Genomic DNA, 13,426 nt, shown 5'->3' on the forward strand with positions numbered 1-13,426 from the left:
TTCTTTTGACTTATTTGCTTGGCTCACCCTTAACTCTTCATGCGTATTTGGAAGGCCGGAGATGCAATGCATTACTACCCTAATATAATTCTCGTTGTAGTCTGAATATATTTTTATATTTTTTCCTATTTCTTTATTACTTTTTAAATTTATTTTTTTCATTTTTTTAATAAGTGATCTCTTCCTTCTTTATCTCCCATTACCTTCTGTTACTTCTTTCAAATGGAAACATAACATTCTTTGAAAGCTTAAATTTTAAGTCAGTAGCCCCTTTTGTGGGCCTTTTCCTTATGAATAGGGTTTATCATCTGAATAATAATAATAATAATAATAATAATAATAATAATAATAATAATAATAATAATAATAATAATAATAATAATAATCCTTGGAAGCTTGAATTTCAAGTCAACAGCCCCTTTTGTGGGCTTGTTCCATATGAATAGGGTTCATCATCTGAATAATAATAATAATAATAATAATAATAATAATAATAATAATAATAATAATAATAATGACCTTCGCTTTATTTAACTCTTTTTATCATAGGTTTCCATCAGTGTGCCGAGACCACGGGTCCACACTAAGCTTCTCATACCCCTCAAAGCCAAGAGGGGTCGTTTTTGAGGCAAGGTCCCATATTGACCTAAGACCAGTTTTTTTACATAAACCATCCATTAATAAATTAAAGTTTGGTGTCGTGCATCTAGGCTCCTTTCCCACTGAGAGAGAGAGAGAGAGAGAGAGAGAGAGAGAGAGAGAGAGAGAGAGAGAGAGAGAGAGAGAGAGAGAGAGAGAGAGTCAATTATTATTATTATTATTATTATTATTATTATTATTATTATTATTATTATTATTATTATTATTCAGAAGATGAAACCTATTCATTTGGAACAAGCCCATCCCAGGGCCACTGACCTGAAATTCAAGCTTCTGAAGAATATGGTGTTCATTTGAAAGAAGCAACAAAAGGTAATGGGAAATACAGAAAACTGAAACCCTCTTGTTTATATTCACTAAGTTAAAAACCAATTTTTATCTTCAACGGCGCACCTGGAAAATAATCAAGCAACAGACCTGAAGTCAATTGTTAGATACTTCCAGAGGTAAAAATAAACACCGGTATTATGAATATAAGTAACGGCTTCCCTCCTGAAACTCTGAAATTACTAATAAATTAAAGAAAATTCTGAAATTAACAAGTTAAAGAAAATTCTGAAATTAATAAAAAGTTAAAGAAAATTCTTAAGTTAAAGAAAATTCTGAAATTAATAATAAGTTAAATAGAATTCTGAAATTAATAATAAGCTAAAGAAAACCTGTACTCCATTCCATGACTAATCATGAATGATCAGAGACTAGACAAAACTATCTCTGTTCTTACCTTTTCATAAAAGCAAAAACCCCTTTCTGAAACACGCCTTTACTTGGCACAAAACTAAAAAGAAATTTTTAAAAGTTAAATAAGAAATTACCGGTTTTATAACGAATTCAACAAAATTTCAAGGTCACGATTGAGTGATTGATTTGTGGCTACTTAAGCTGGCGTCACAACGCCTAGGTTATTGACGCCAGGTTACGACACAACTTACACGTTCAATGCACAGTTTACAATGCACAGTTTAGGCATCTGCTAATTACCCGTCAATAGAGAACAGTTTTGAAATTTAAATAAAAATAATAGAAAAAAATCCGTCTAAAGACCTAAACAGGTCTCCCCCGTCTGTCTAAAAAGACGGTAAAGGGACCTAAAGATGAGTGTTTAAAGACGATAATTTATAAAATTAAATAACCGATATTTAATTTAAAATATTAAATAGCAATTACCAGACTGCTTCGTCACTGCCATTTCATTTGCATCCTTTTTCGCAGCGCGCTCGCGCGTCCTATACGCACAAGCACCGCTGCGGTCAACAGCGATTCTGTGGGAGTTATCGAAAAACGCCACAGAAGAAGAAGCAGAAGAAGAATGAATAAATGAACTGACTGAATATAGAAAATTTACGCCAAATGCCAAGCACTGGATCCATTGAGGTCATTCAGCGCTGAAACAGAAACTTAAAGTAAAAGTTTGAAAGGTGTAACAGGAGGAAAACCTCGCATTTGTTAGGAGAGGGTGGAAAGTAAGTTGGAAGAAAGAATCTGAAAGGAGGTGCAGTAAAAGGAACGAAAGGGGTTGATTCTAGGGGCCGAAGGCACGCTGTGAAAAACCTTAAGTTACGTCTACAGTGGCCCGCACGAGGTGCACTGACGGCACTAGCCCCCTAAGGGGAAGAAGAAGAAAAAAAAAGAAGAAGAAGAAGAAGGAGAGAAAGAGAAGAAGAAGAGGAAGAAGGAGAGAAAGAAAGAGGAAGAAGGAAAGAAAGAAAGAGAGGAAGAGGAAGAAGAAGAAAAAGAAGACGAAGAAGAAGGAGAGGAAGAAGAAGAGGAGGAAGAAGGAGAGAAAGAAAGAGAGGATTAAGAAGAAGAAGAAGAAGAAGAAGAAGAAGAAGAAGAAGAAGAAGAAGAAGAAGAAGAAAGCGGCAGTTCGGCTTCTCCGATGTCCGGATGTATGAGCGTTGCCATGACGACCAATTTGCCTAAATGAGACGACAGCGACTCCCGATGTCGTTACATCAGTCTTTTTATGCTGATTGCGTCAGTCTTCGTTTCACCTTCCTGCCTGTGTTTATTTGTTTGTTTACTTGTTTGCTTTGTATGAAAACAATCCCTCATTTCCAAGGCTGGCGTGGAAATAGAAATCTCGCGACAGATTAATTTTATGTGAATTTTTTCCAGTTTTTAGTTTTCTGTAAAAAGAAAATTATTGTGCTAGCTCTGTCTGTCCATCCGCACTTTATTCTGTCCGCAGTTTTTTCTGTCTGCACTTTTTCTGTCCGCACTTTTTCTGTCCGCCCACAGATCTTAAAATTACTGAGGCTAGAGGGCTGCAAATTTCTATGTTCACCATCCACCCCCCAAAATCATCAAACATACAAAATTGCAGCCCGCCAGCCTCAGTAGTTTTTATTTTATTTAAAATTAAAGTTAGCCATGATCGTGCGTCTAGCAACGATATGGGACAGGCCACCACCGTGCCGTGGTTAAAGTTTCATGGGCCGCGGCTCATACAGCATTATACCGAGACCACCGAAAGATGAATCTATTTTCGGTGGCCTTGATTATACGCTGTACAGAAAACTCGGTTTCTTCGGCGCATTTTTTATTTGTTTTCAATTCATTTCTCTCATTCTATTTTCCTTCACATCTTGCCATCTCCGATAACCAGATATACTCGTACATATCCTTGGCACGTTATTTCAAATCTTATTTTGTATACAATTTTCTATTCTTTATTCATTCGCTAGCCTCTTAATTCTGCCAAAACTATACTTGTGCTTTCTTAATTTATCTTTTCCTTCAAATCTAATTTAAGGATGTTTATCTATATTGTTAGCTCGTATTTTAAATCATATCTCTCTCTCTCTCTCTCTCTCTCTCTCTCTCTCTCTGTCATGAATGTTTACCTTCGTTTTCATCTTGTTCTTTTTCTTATGTGCTTCTAGTTCTCCTTTCATCTTATATGTTTAACCTGTACTGAAGTTTATCTCTCTCTCTCTCTCTCTCTCTCTCTCTCTCTCTCTCTCTCTCTCTCTCTCTCTCTCTGTCATGAATGTTTACCTTCGTTTTCATCTTGTTCCTTTTCTTATCTACCTCTAATTCTCCGTTCCTCTTATTTGTTTATCCTGTATAGAAAGTTTGTTTCTGATCTCTCTCTCTCTCTCTCTCTCTCTCTCTCTCTCTCTCTCTCTCTCTCTCTCTCTCTCTCTCTCTCTCTCTCTCTCTTCATTATTTAATAGCGTCTTTTTATCAGTATTCATATGTATACGTAGCCTTTAATGGGGTTTCTTATTATTCAAAGATTTATCAGCGTTCTCTCTCTCTCTCTCTCTCTCTCTCTCTCTCTCTCTCTCTCTCTCTCTCTCTCTCTCTCGTTATTTATCAGTAGCTTTCTTTGTCAGTATTAAAACACGTACAAACAGTCCTTAATGAAGTTTTTCATTATCAATAATTTATTAGTCGTTCTCCTCTCTCTCTCTCTCTCTCTCAGAGGCCGCCGTCGTGGCGTCCCCATGACAACAACAACATACCTTTCAGCAACCCCCCGCGATGTACAGCCATTTTCACAGGAATATCGGAAGGTCTCCAACAACAACAACATGTTATAAAAATTATAATATTTCTGGCATTAAGTCGTTTCCCTGACAAGGGGTCATTGGGTGGCTCTAGAGCAGTGGTTCCTAACCCGGGGAAATCCACCCTAGGGGAATTTTATAGTTTCGGGGAATGGGGTGGGGATTGTGACCAAGGATTTTTCGTATATGCATATTATTTGGAATACACCTTTTGAGTCAGACAATTTTGGAAAGGGGGCGGGCATGGCATTCTGACGTATGGTGAAAAGCGTTTAAAGTATTAATCAAGGCAATGGTCGCCGCCATATCTGCATATTCTATTACTGTCTAGCATGAATTCCACCTTTCGTATCAATAATAACAACCGTAATTATAGCGATAATAACATAAAGAATACCATAACAATATAGATATGAAAAATATAATATAAAAACGAAGAAAATGCTAAAGGTTAAACAGATTATTAAAAAAAAATAAGACGGTTAAGAATTCTGCAGCACCTTTATCTACCAGCTTAAAATTTTTTTTAAATATCCCGATACTTTGAGAAGAGTAGAGATTGACTGATAAAGGAGCAGAATGCTTAACTGTGCTACTTTTTAAAATATTCTGATAAAGCTCCATAATTTTCTTCAGCCTATTATTGAAAGGCTGTTAAAGTTTCTTTTTCTTATTAGAATGTGGTATTTTATCAACTAATCTGAAAAAGAAAATGGTGGCTTATTTCAGGACACCGGTAATGTAGCTAACTAATGATAAAATGTGCTGCATATTTATCACTCCATTTCAACATTTCTTTAATTTTCTAAAATTTTTTAAACTCTTTTAACATTCCTGATGATAGACTGATAAAAAAAAATGTTGCGTTTTCACCATCCACTCCAGAAAAAGACGATGATGTTTAGGATAAAAACAAGTACAAAATGTTCCCGAGTGTCTTCGGCGCAATCGAGTTTTCTGTACAGCGTATAATCAAGGCCACCGGAATTAGATTTATCTTTCGATGGTCTCGGTATAATGCTGTATGAGCCGCAGCCCATGAATCTTTAACCACGGACTCGTGCCAGGCGCACGATAATGGCTAACTTTAACCTTAACTAAAATAAAAACTACTGAATGCTCTCTGGTCTACAAAACGTAATATAGAATTTGACTTCAGAAGTCATAAGAGTTGCGACTGAGCGCAATACACGAGTTTTTGTGTTATTTTCTGTAATGAAGAATACACTCAACTCCCTCTTGACAAAACCACGTCAACAGCAGAAACTGATGAATTTGTTTTACCTTAGGCAAATATATACACCAATGGAGGTATATACATTACTCAACTATTTATAGGCTTAATCATTCTTTTAATATACTACAACTTTCGCCCCGTAGACTTCTTATGGTCTTCATCAACTTCAGCAAAATTATCGGCGTCACCGAGAACTTTCCATGGTCAAGCTTTCCTAAGTAACAGGAAAGCTAAAAAAAAAAAAATAAGAGAGAGAGAGAGAGAAGATTATTTACGCAGGAAATGCCGGAGAAGGAATCTCATAACCATATATTCCAAATTTTCGTCTTTGAACGACCAGGTCCCTCTGTGAGCCTCTTGCCGCACTGACAACTAAACCATATTGTATCTCTTCTTCAAGTTATGACATTTTTTTTCTATGTATGTTTTTCATGATTCCTATTACGCTCGCTCTCTCTCTCTCTCTCTCTCTCTCTCTCTCTCTCTCTCTCTCTCTCTCTCTCTCTCGCGATATATGGGAGAGATGCCAATCAAGGAAAAATCTGTGAGAAATACAGTAACACAGAATGTGAATTAATAGCGGTAGAATTTGAATCTGAAAAATTAGTGAACATTGTAATATACAGACCCCCTAATACTAAAGAGTTTGACATAATAATTGACAAATTGGATGAAATATGTAGAAATCACAAGGACTGGACTATACTCCTATCCGGAGACTTTAACTTTCCTTTTGTAGAATGGAAGAACGAATAGGAGACTGTGGTTGTATTTATACATATAAAAAAGAGAGCAATAGTAGCGCAGAAGATAAGAGGCAATTTGAAAAGCTATTAGATATGCTACTAGAACATAACATTCAACAAATAAATCACCTGCCAACAAGAAAGGATAATATTTTAGAACTAGTATTTGTGAATGAGGTGAACTATGTTAAAGAAATAATAGTATATAACACGAGTATTTCGGACCATAATGTCATAGAACTAACAGTCCGTTCCAAAACACATGAAAACAGAGAAAAGCAAGAGACGAAAAAAATGGGAAGGATATGGAAAATACAATTTCTATAGTAAGAATATAAATTGGTCAAAAATAAATGAAGAATTAAACAAAGAATGGGAAAACATATTTGTAAGTGATAATATACAGGTAAATACGGATATATTATATAAAATATTAGAGGAAATAGTGGAAAAATTTATACCGAAGAAAAAAAGTAAACATCAGTCACGAATTCCAAGAGACAGAGGGATCTTGTTCCAGAAAATCAGAAAGTGGAAAAAAGGTCTTGCAAAAGAAAAGAATGCATGGAAAGTGATGGAACTAAAAAGTAAGATAGAAAATGCAGAAAAGAAAATTATACAATCAAAAGAAAATGAAAAATGAAACCTAGAAGAAAAGACCCTACAAAATATCAAGCAAAACCCTAAAATTTTTTATTCATATGCAAAAAAGATGAATAAAATAAGAGTAGAAATAGGCCCTCTAAGAATTGAAGGGCGATTAACGAATGAAAAAAAGGAAATATGTAACATATTAGCAGAAAGATATAAGAGTGAATTTACACCTAGAATTGACAATGAAGATAATGATACAGAAATAAGAGATGAAAATATTGAATACTTATCGGATATAGATATTACAGAAGCCGATATTGTGCAGGCTATTAATGAAATTAAAATGGATCAGCAGCAGGACCAGATGGCGTACCTGCCATATTGTTAAAGAAAGTGGTTCATTCAATCGCAAAGCCGCTAGCAATATTATTAAGACAAAGATTTATGATGAGCATAAATTAGCATATATTACTCCTACTTTCAAAAGTGGTTCAAGACTAGAGGCAAGTAATTATAGGCCTGTGAGTCTGACATCTCATATTATGAAAGTTTATGAAAGGGTAATGAAAAAATTTAATGAAACATTTAATGAAAAATAGATTGTTCAATATAGGACAACATGGTTTTGTACCTGGAAAAAAGTACACAAACCCAACTGTTAGTCCACCATGAAAGCATTTATAAAAATATGATAAATGAAAAGATACAGATGTGGTTTACTTAGATTTTGCAAAAAGCTTTTTGACAAGGTAGATCATAATATGTTAGCGCAAAAAATTAGAAAACATAACATTGTTGACAAAGTAGGAAGATGGATAAAAGAATTTTTGCAAAACAGAAAACAGATAGTGATTGCAAACGATGAGAAATAGGATGAAGCTACGGTAATATCCGGTGTACCACAAGGTACGATGTTAGCTGCATTGCTGTTTGTGATTATGACTGCAGACATAGACAGTAATGTTAAGGACTCAGTAGTAAGAAGTTTCACAGATGACACAAGAATAAGTAGAGAAATTGCTTGTGATGAAGATAGGAACTCGCTACAAAGAGACCTAAACAAAATATATAAATGGGCAGAGATAAATAGGATGGTATTTAACTCTGATAAATTTGAATCAATGAACTATGGTGATAAAGTAGGAATGCTATATGCATATAAAGGACCTAATAATGAAACAATCACAAACAAGGAAGCAGTTAAAGACATTGGTGTGATGTTGAATAGGAATATGTTATACAATGATCAAATAGCAATTCTATTGGCAAAATGCAAAGCAAAAATGGGAATGTTGTTCCGGCACTTCAAAACAAGAAAAGCTGAACACATGATTATGCTTTATAAAACATAAGTACGTAGTCCACTTGAATATTGCAATATAATATGGTACCCACACTACCAAAAAGGATATTGCACAAATAGAGAGTGTACAAAGGTCATTTACAGCTAGAATAGAAGAAGTTAAGGACCTTGACTACTGGGAAAGACTACAATTCTTAAATTTATATAGTCTTGAAAGGAGAAGAGAACGCTACATGGTAATCCAAGCATGGAAACAGATAGAAGGAATTACCTAAAACATCATGGAGCTAAAAATATCAAAAAGAGCAAGCAGAGGTAGATTAATAGTGCCAAAAACTATACCAGGAACACTAAGGAAAGCACACAGGACATTAATCCACCACGCACCAGCATCGATAATGCAGCGTCTATTCAATGCGCTACCAGCTCATCTGAGGAACATAACAGGAGTGAGCGTAGATGTGTTTAAGAATAAGCTCGACAAATATCTAAGATGCATCCCAGACCATCCAAGACTGGAAGATGCAAAATATACCGGAAGATGCGTTAGCAATTCTCTGGTAGACATCAAAGATGCCTCACACTGAGGGACCTGGGGCAACCCGAACGAACTGTAAGGTCTGTAAGGTAAGGTAAGGTCTCTCTCTCTCTCCTACCTTCGAACTTGTGTGATTCTTGCCATTCCAAGTCGCTGAGTGTACATACATGATTACTCAAGTATTCATTTATATGCTCAACAATTCCTTTCATATAAATTACAACGGCAATCTCTCTCTCTCTCTCTCTCTCTCTCTCTCTCTCTCTCTCTCTCTCTCTCTCTCTCTCTCTCTCTCTCTCTCTCTCTCTCGTGTCATGACTATCCTTAGGATGAAGGCTTTTCTAAAATAATTTTTTTGACTTTCTCTCTCTCTCTCTCTCTCTCTCTCTCTCTCTCTCTCTCTCTCTCTCTCTCTCTCTCTCTCTCTCTCTCTCTCTCTCTCTCTACTCCACAATGGTTACTAAGTATCTGTGGGTAAGCAATATAAAATGTCAACAGCCTTCACAAAGAATATGAGGGTAAAGAGTATTGAAATTAATAATCTCTGCAAAGAGTCTGTGCAGTTTGAGACCCCAAAATTTCCACGAACACGAAGAAACAGTAGAAAACGCTGACTAAATCTGTTGACTTTTTCCTTCACAACTTTAATACAGTGTGAAATAAAATGTATTTGGATGACTTTCACAATCGCAATATCAGCAAAGAGGATCCTCAGGAATAAGACGGTCAACGAGTGCCAACGACAGACTCTGATGAAAATAAAACAGAATTTACTGAATTCCGACTGACTTTACCGTCGCGATCTCTACACAGAACCAACGGGAATGCATAAGGAAACAAGTAAGTGCCCACCTAGCGAAGTGACGGCCATTTTCAAAAGCTATGAAAAAAAAATGGGGGGGGGAACATACCTATTCTTAAATTGGTATAGTTATGTGTTTCGGGATGTGGAGGGGTGAGAGTGGGAGTGGAAGTGAGGGGAGAGAGTGAGGGGGGGAGGTAGACTTTACAGCGCTCTCTCTCGCTCCCCGGCATTCGTTTGCGACCGTTCCATTGTTTATGGCCAACAATGACAATCTTAGCTACTATTGTTCTCTAGCAAGAGGTACAGAACGCTGTTGTTTCCCAGCTCTCTCTCTCTCTCTCTCTCTCTAACCCCCTCCCCCCTTTTACTCCTTAACCAGGACGAGGATAGCTTCTTCTCATTTTTTTTAAGACTCTGTCGTCTGCTTAGCCTCGGGGAGCGCACATACGCTTTTTTCTATACGCAAAGTTATATACCAACTAAAGTTATTTATACCAACGGCCACCATATAGGCTCCGTGTTTTCGAGCCCCGAGATTTTCGGATTTTTTTTTTTTTTTTTTTTTTTTGCATTTCATTATTATGGCTTCAGTGATTTCAGCAAAATTCAAGGTTGATTTTTTTATTTTTGCATTTCATTATTACGACTTGAGCGAGTTCAGCAACAGGCGGGATTATTTTTTTAGTTTTGCATTTCATTATTATGACAAGTGATTTCAGCAACAGCCAGGGATTATTTTATTTTATTTGTATTTTTTGCGTTTCATTATTACGACTTTCAGTGATTTCAGCAAAATCCGGGGATAATTTTTATTATTTTTGCATTTCAGTATTACGACATCAGTGATTTCAGCAACAGGTGGGGGATAATTTTTTATTTTTGCATTTCATTATTACGACTTCAGTGATTTCAGTAATATCCGGGATAATTTGTTTCTATTTTTGCTTTTCATTATTACGACTTCAGTGACTTCAGCAGAAGGCGGGGATAATCTCCTTTATTTTTGCATTTCATTATTACGACTTCAGTGATTTCAGGAACGGGGGGGGATAATAATTTTTTTTTATTTTCGCATTTCATTATTACGACTTCATTGATTTCAGCAAAATCCGGGGATAATTTTTTTTTTTTTTTTTGCTTTTCATTATTACGACTTCAGTGATTTCAGCAAAATCCGGGGATGATTTTTTTTGCATTTCATGGTTACAGCTTTCAGTGATTTCAGGAAAAGGCGGAAATGATTTTTTTTTATTTTGCATTTCATTGTTACGACTTCAGTGATTTCAGCAAAATCCGGAGATAATCTTTTTTTTATTTTTGCATTTCATTATTACGACTTCAGTGATTTCAGCAAACTCCAGGGATAATTTTTTTTATTTTTGCTTTTCATTATTAAACTTCAGTGCAGTTTCTCTGAAACCACTACCATAAATCGTTCTGGGCCTTTATTTTTTCATTATAAATTTTTTATTTTTTTTTTTTATTTTTAGTATAAATACTTCTCAAGCACTATACTTCAGCCGACGACATTCGAGGAATCAGCAAAGAAAATATTCTGCGCATGCTCAAACTGCAAAGAACGCTTTCGTTAAGCGGCTTCAACGTACTATGATCCTCTATATAAATTTTGTGAAGCGAACATTGTCAGTTCCCCTAAGAATACAACCTCTGAAGTTTCCCCTTAAGAACACAACCTCTGAATTTTGTATAAAACCTCAGAATTTTACTTAAAACAAAACCTCTGAAGCTTTTATACAACCTAAGAATTTTGCTTAAGAACACAACCTCTGAAGTGTTTATACAACCTCAGAATTTTGCTTAAAACAAAACCTCCGAAGTTTTTATACAACCTCAGAATTTTGCTTAAGAACACAGCCTCTGAAGTTTTTATACAACCTCAGAATTTTGCTTAAGAACACAGCCTCTGAAGTTTTTATACAACCTCAGAATTTTGCTTAAGAACACAACCTCTGAAGTTTTTATACCTCAGAATTTTGCTTAAGAACACAACCTCTGAAGTTTTTATACAACCTCCGAATTTTGCTAAAGAACACAACCCCTGAAGTTTTTATACAACCTCAGAATTTTGCTTAAGAACACAACCCCTTAAGTTTTTATACAACCTCAGAATTTTCCCCTTAAGAACACAACCTCTGAAGTTGTTATAAAACCTCAGACGTTTCCATTAAGAACACAACCTCAGAAGTTTCTCCTTAAGAACACAACCGCTTAAGTTTTTATAAAATCTCAGAATTTTCCCCTCAAGAACACAACCTCTGAAGTTTTTAAACAACCTCAGAATTTTCCCATTAAGAACACAACCTCTGAAGTTTTTATACAACCTCAGAAGTTTCCCCTTAAGAACACAACCTCTGAAGTTTTTATACAACCTCAGAAGTTTCCCCTTAAGAACACAACCCCTGAAGTTTTTATACAACCTCAGACGTTTCCATTACGAATACCACCTCTGAGGTTTCCCTTACGAATACAGCCTGAGATCACAACCTCCGCAGCTTTCCCGCGATGCGAAAATAACTCTGCAACAACTCTCAGAACTGGGGCATGACGAAGCCGTAAGCCAACCAGAAACGACTTCGTTTTTGACGTCAACGAACCAAGAAGAAGAAGAAGAAGAAGAAGAAGAAGAAGAAGAAGAATAGGAACGAGAAGAAGATGAGGAACGAGAAGAAGAGGAAGAAGCAGAACGAGGAAAAGAAGAAGTAGCAAAAAGCAGAAGAGCGAGAAGAGGGAGAAAAAGACCAAGAAGAAGAAAAAGAAGAGGAAGAAGAAGAAGAAGAAGAGGAGTTCGCAACGGACTCCCACTCCAAAAACCCCAGTTTTAGCAAAACCGCCGTTGCCATGGCAACTACACCAAAACATTGCGGCCGGAAATAGCTGCCCGTGGGCGAGACTTTCCTAATCCAGCAAGGAGGAAGAGGAGGAAGAAGAATAAGAAGAGGCAGAAATAAAGGAAAATAAAAAGAGCAAAAAATCCATTTAGTTTCGAGATTCGCCTAATGAAATTCGAGAGCTGTCCCGGAGAAATAGGAATCGCTTTGGATTTTCCAAAAGGGGTTAATAAAATTCTCGAACATACCTTTCTCGACTCGAGAGAGCTTTCCTCATTTTCCCCAGCCTTAGAATGCATGCTTGAAAGGTGTATATTCAACCCTTTTTTTTTCTTTTTTTTATTTTGCCTATTGACTGACGTATTCCTACACTCAATGCACACTTTTCAATAAACCCTTTAATCAATTTTTTTTTCTTTTCCCCAGTCGAGTTTCCGAAACCTTATTGAGGTTCGCATTTTTGCTTTGCGGAGCAAATTGATACTTTAAAAAAAAAACAGACGAGGAAGGAAGGAATGAGAGAGAGAGAGAGAGAGAGAGAGAGAGAGAGAGAGAGAGAGAGAGAGAGAGAGAGAGAGAGAGAGACCTATCTGATACACCAATTCCCCATCTATACACGATTCACATTAATCAATAAAATAGAAAACTATAAAAAAAAACAATAGCGTCAAACAAAATTCTTTACAACCATGGTCCATGTTAAATTATAACGCTCTTGATAAGAAGCATACGCACGCGCGCACGCACGCACATACATACTGCGCTCCTGTACGTGTGAATCTATTTAATCTGAAATCACCAAGCAACTGAAAAAGTGTAAAAATGTCCATCTTTTACAAGGAGCTGGAAAATTAAGACCATTCTACAGGAGAGAAAACCTTCACTGGTTTTGAAAACCACGGTAATTAGGTGGCCCAATTGCGGATATAATTTTTTTAACATTATTATTATTATATTATTATTAGTATTATTATTATTATTATTATTATTATTATTCAGTAGATAAAGCCAATTAATATGGAGCAAGCCCACAGGAGCCACTGACTTGAAATTCAAGCTTCCAAAGAATATTATTATTATTATTATTATTACTATTATTATTATTATTATTATTATTATTATTATTATTATTATTATTATTATTATTATTATTATTATTCTGTAGATAAAGCCAATTAA

General features: G+C 35.8%; 1 protein-coding gene across 2 annotated transcripts in view; it reads right to left on the reverse strand.

Annotated features, from left to right (window-relative positions):
* The window catches only part of LOC136825784 (excitatory amino acid transporter 3-like), a 525,422-nt gene that overhangs the window by 431,998 nt on the left and 79,998 nt on the right, over window positions 1–13,426 (reverse strand). The gene's annotated exons all lie outside the window — the stretch shown is intronic.

This window comes from Macrobrachium rosenbergii, chromosome 39 (assembly GCF_040412425.1).
Source record: "Macrobrachium rosenbergii isolate ZJJX-2024 chromosome 39, ASM4041242v1, whole genome shotgun sequence".
NCBI classification, from domain to species: Eukaryota; Metazoa; Arthropoda; class Malacostraca; order Decapoda; family Palaemonidae; genus Macrobrachium; species Macrobrachium rosenbergii.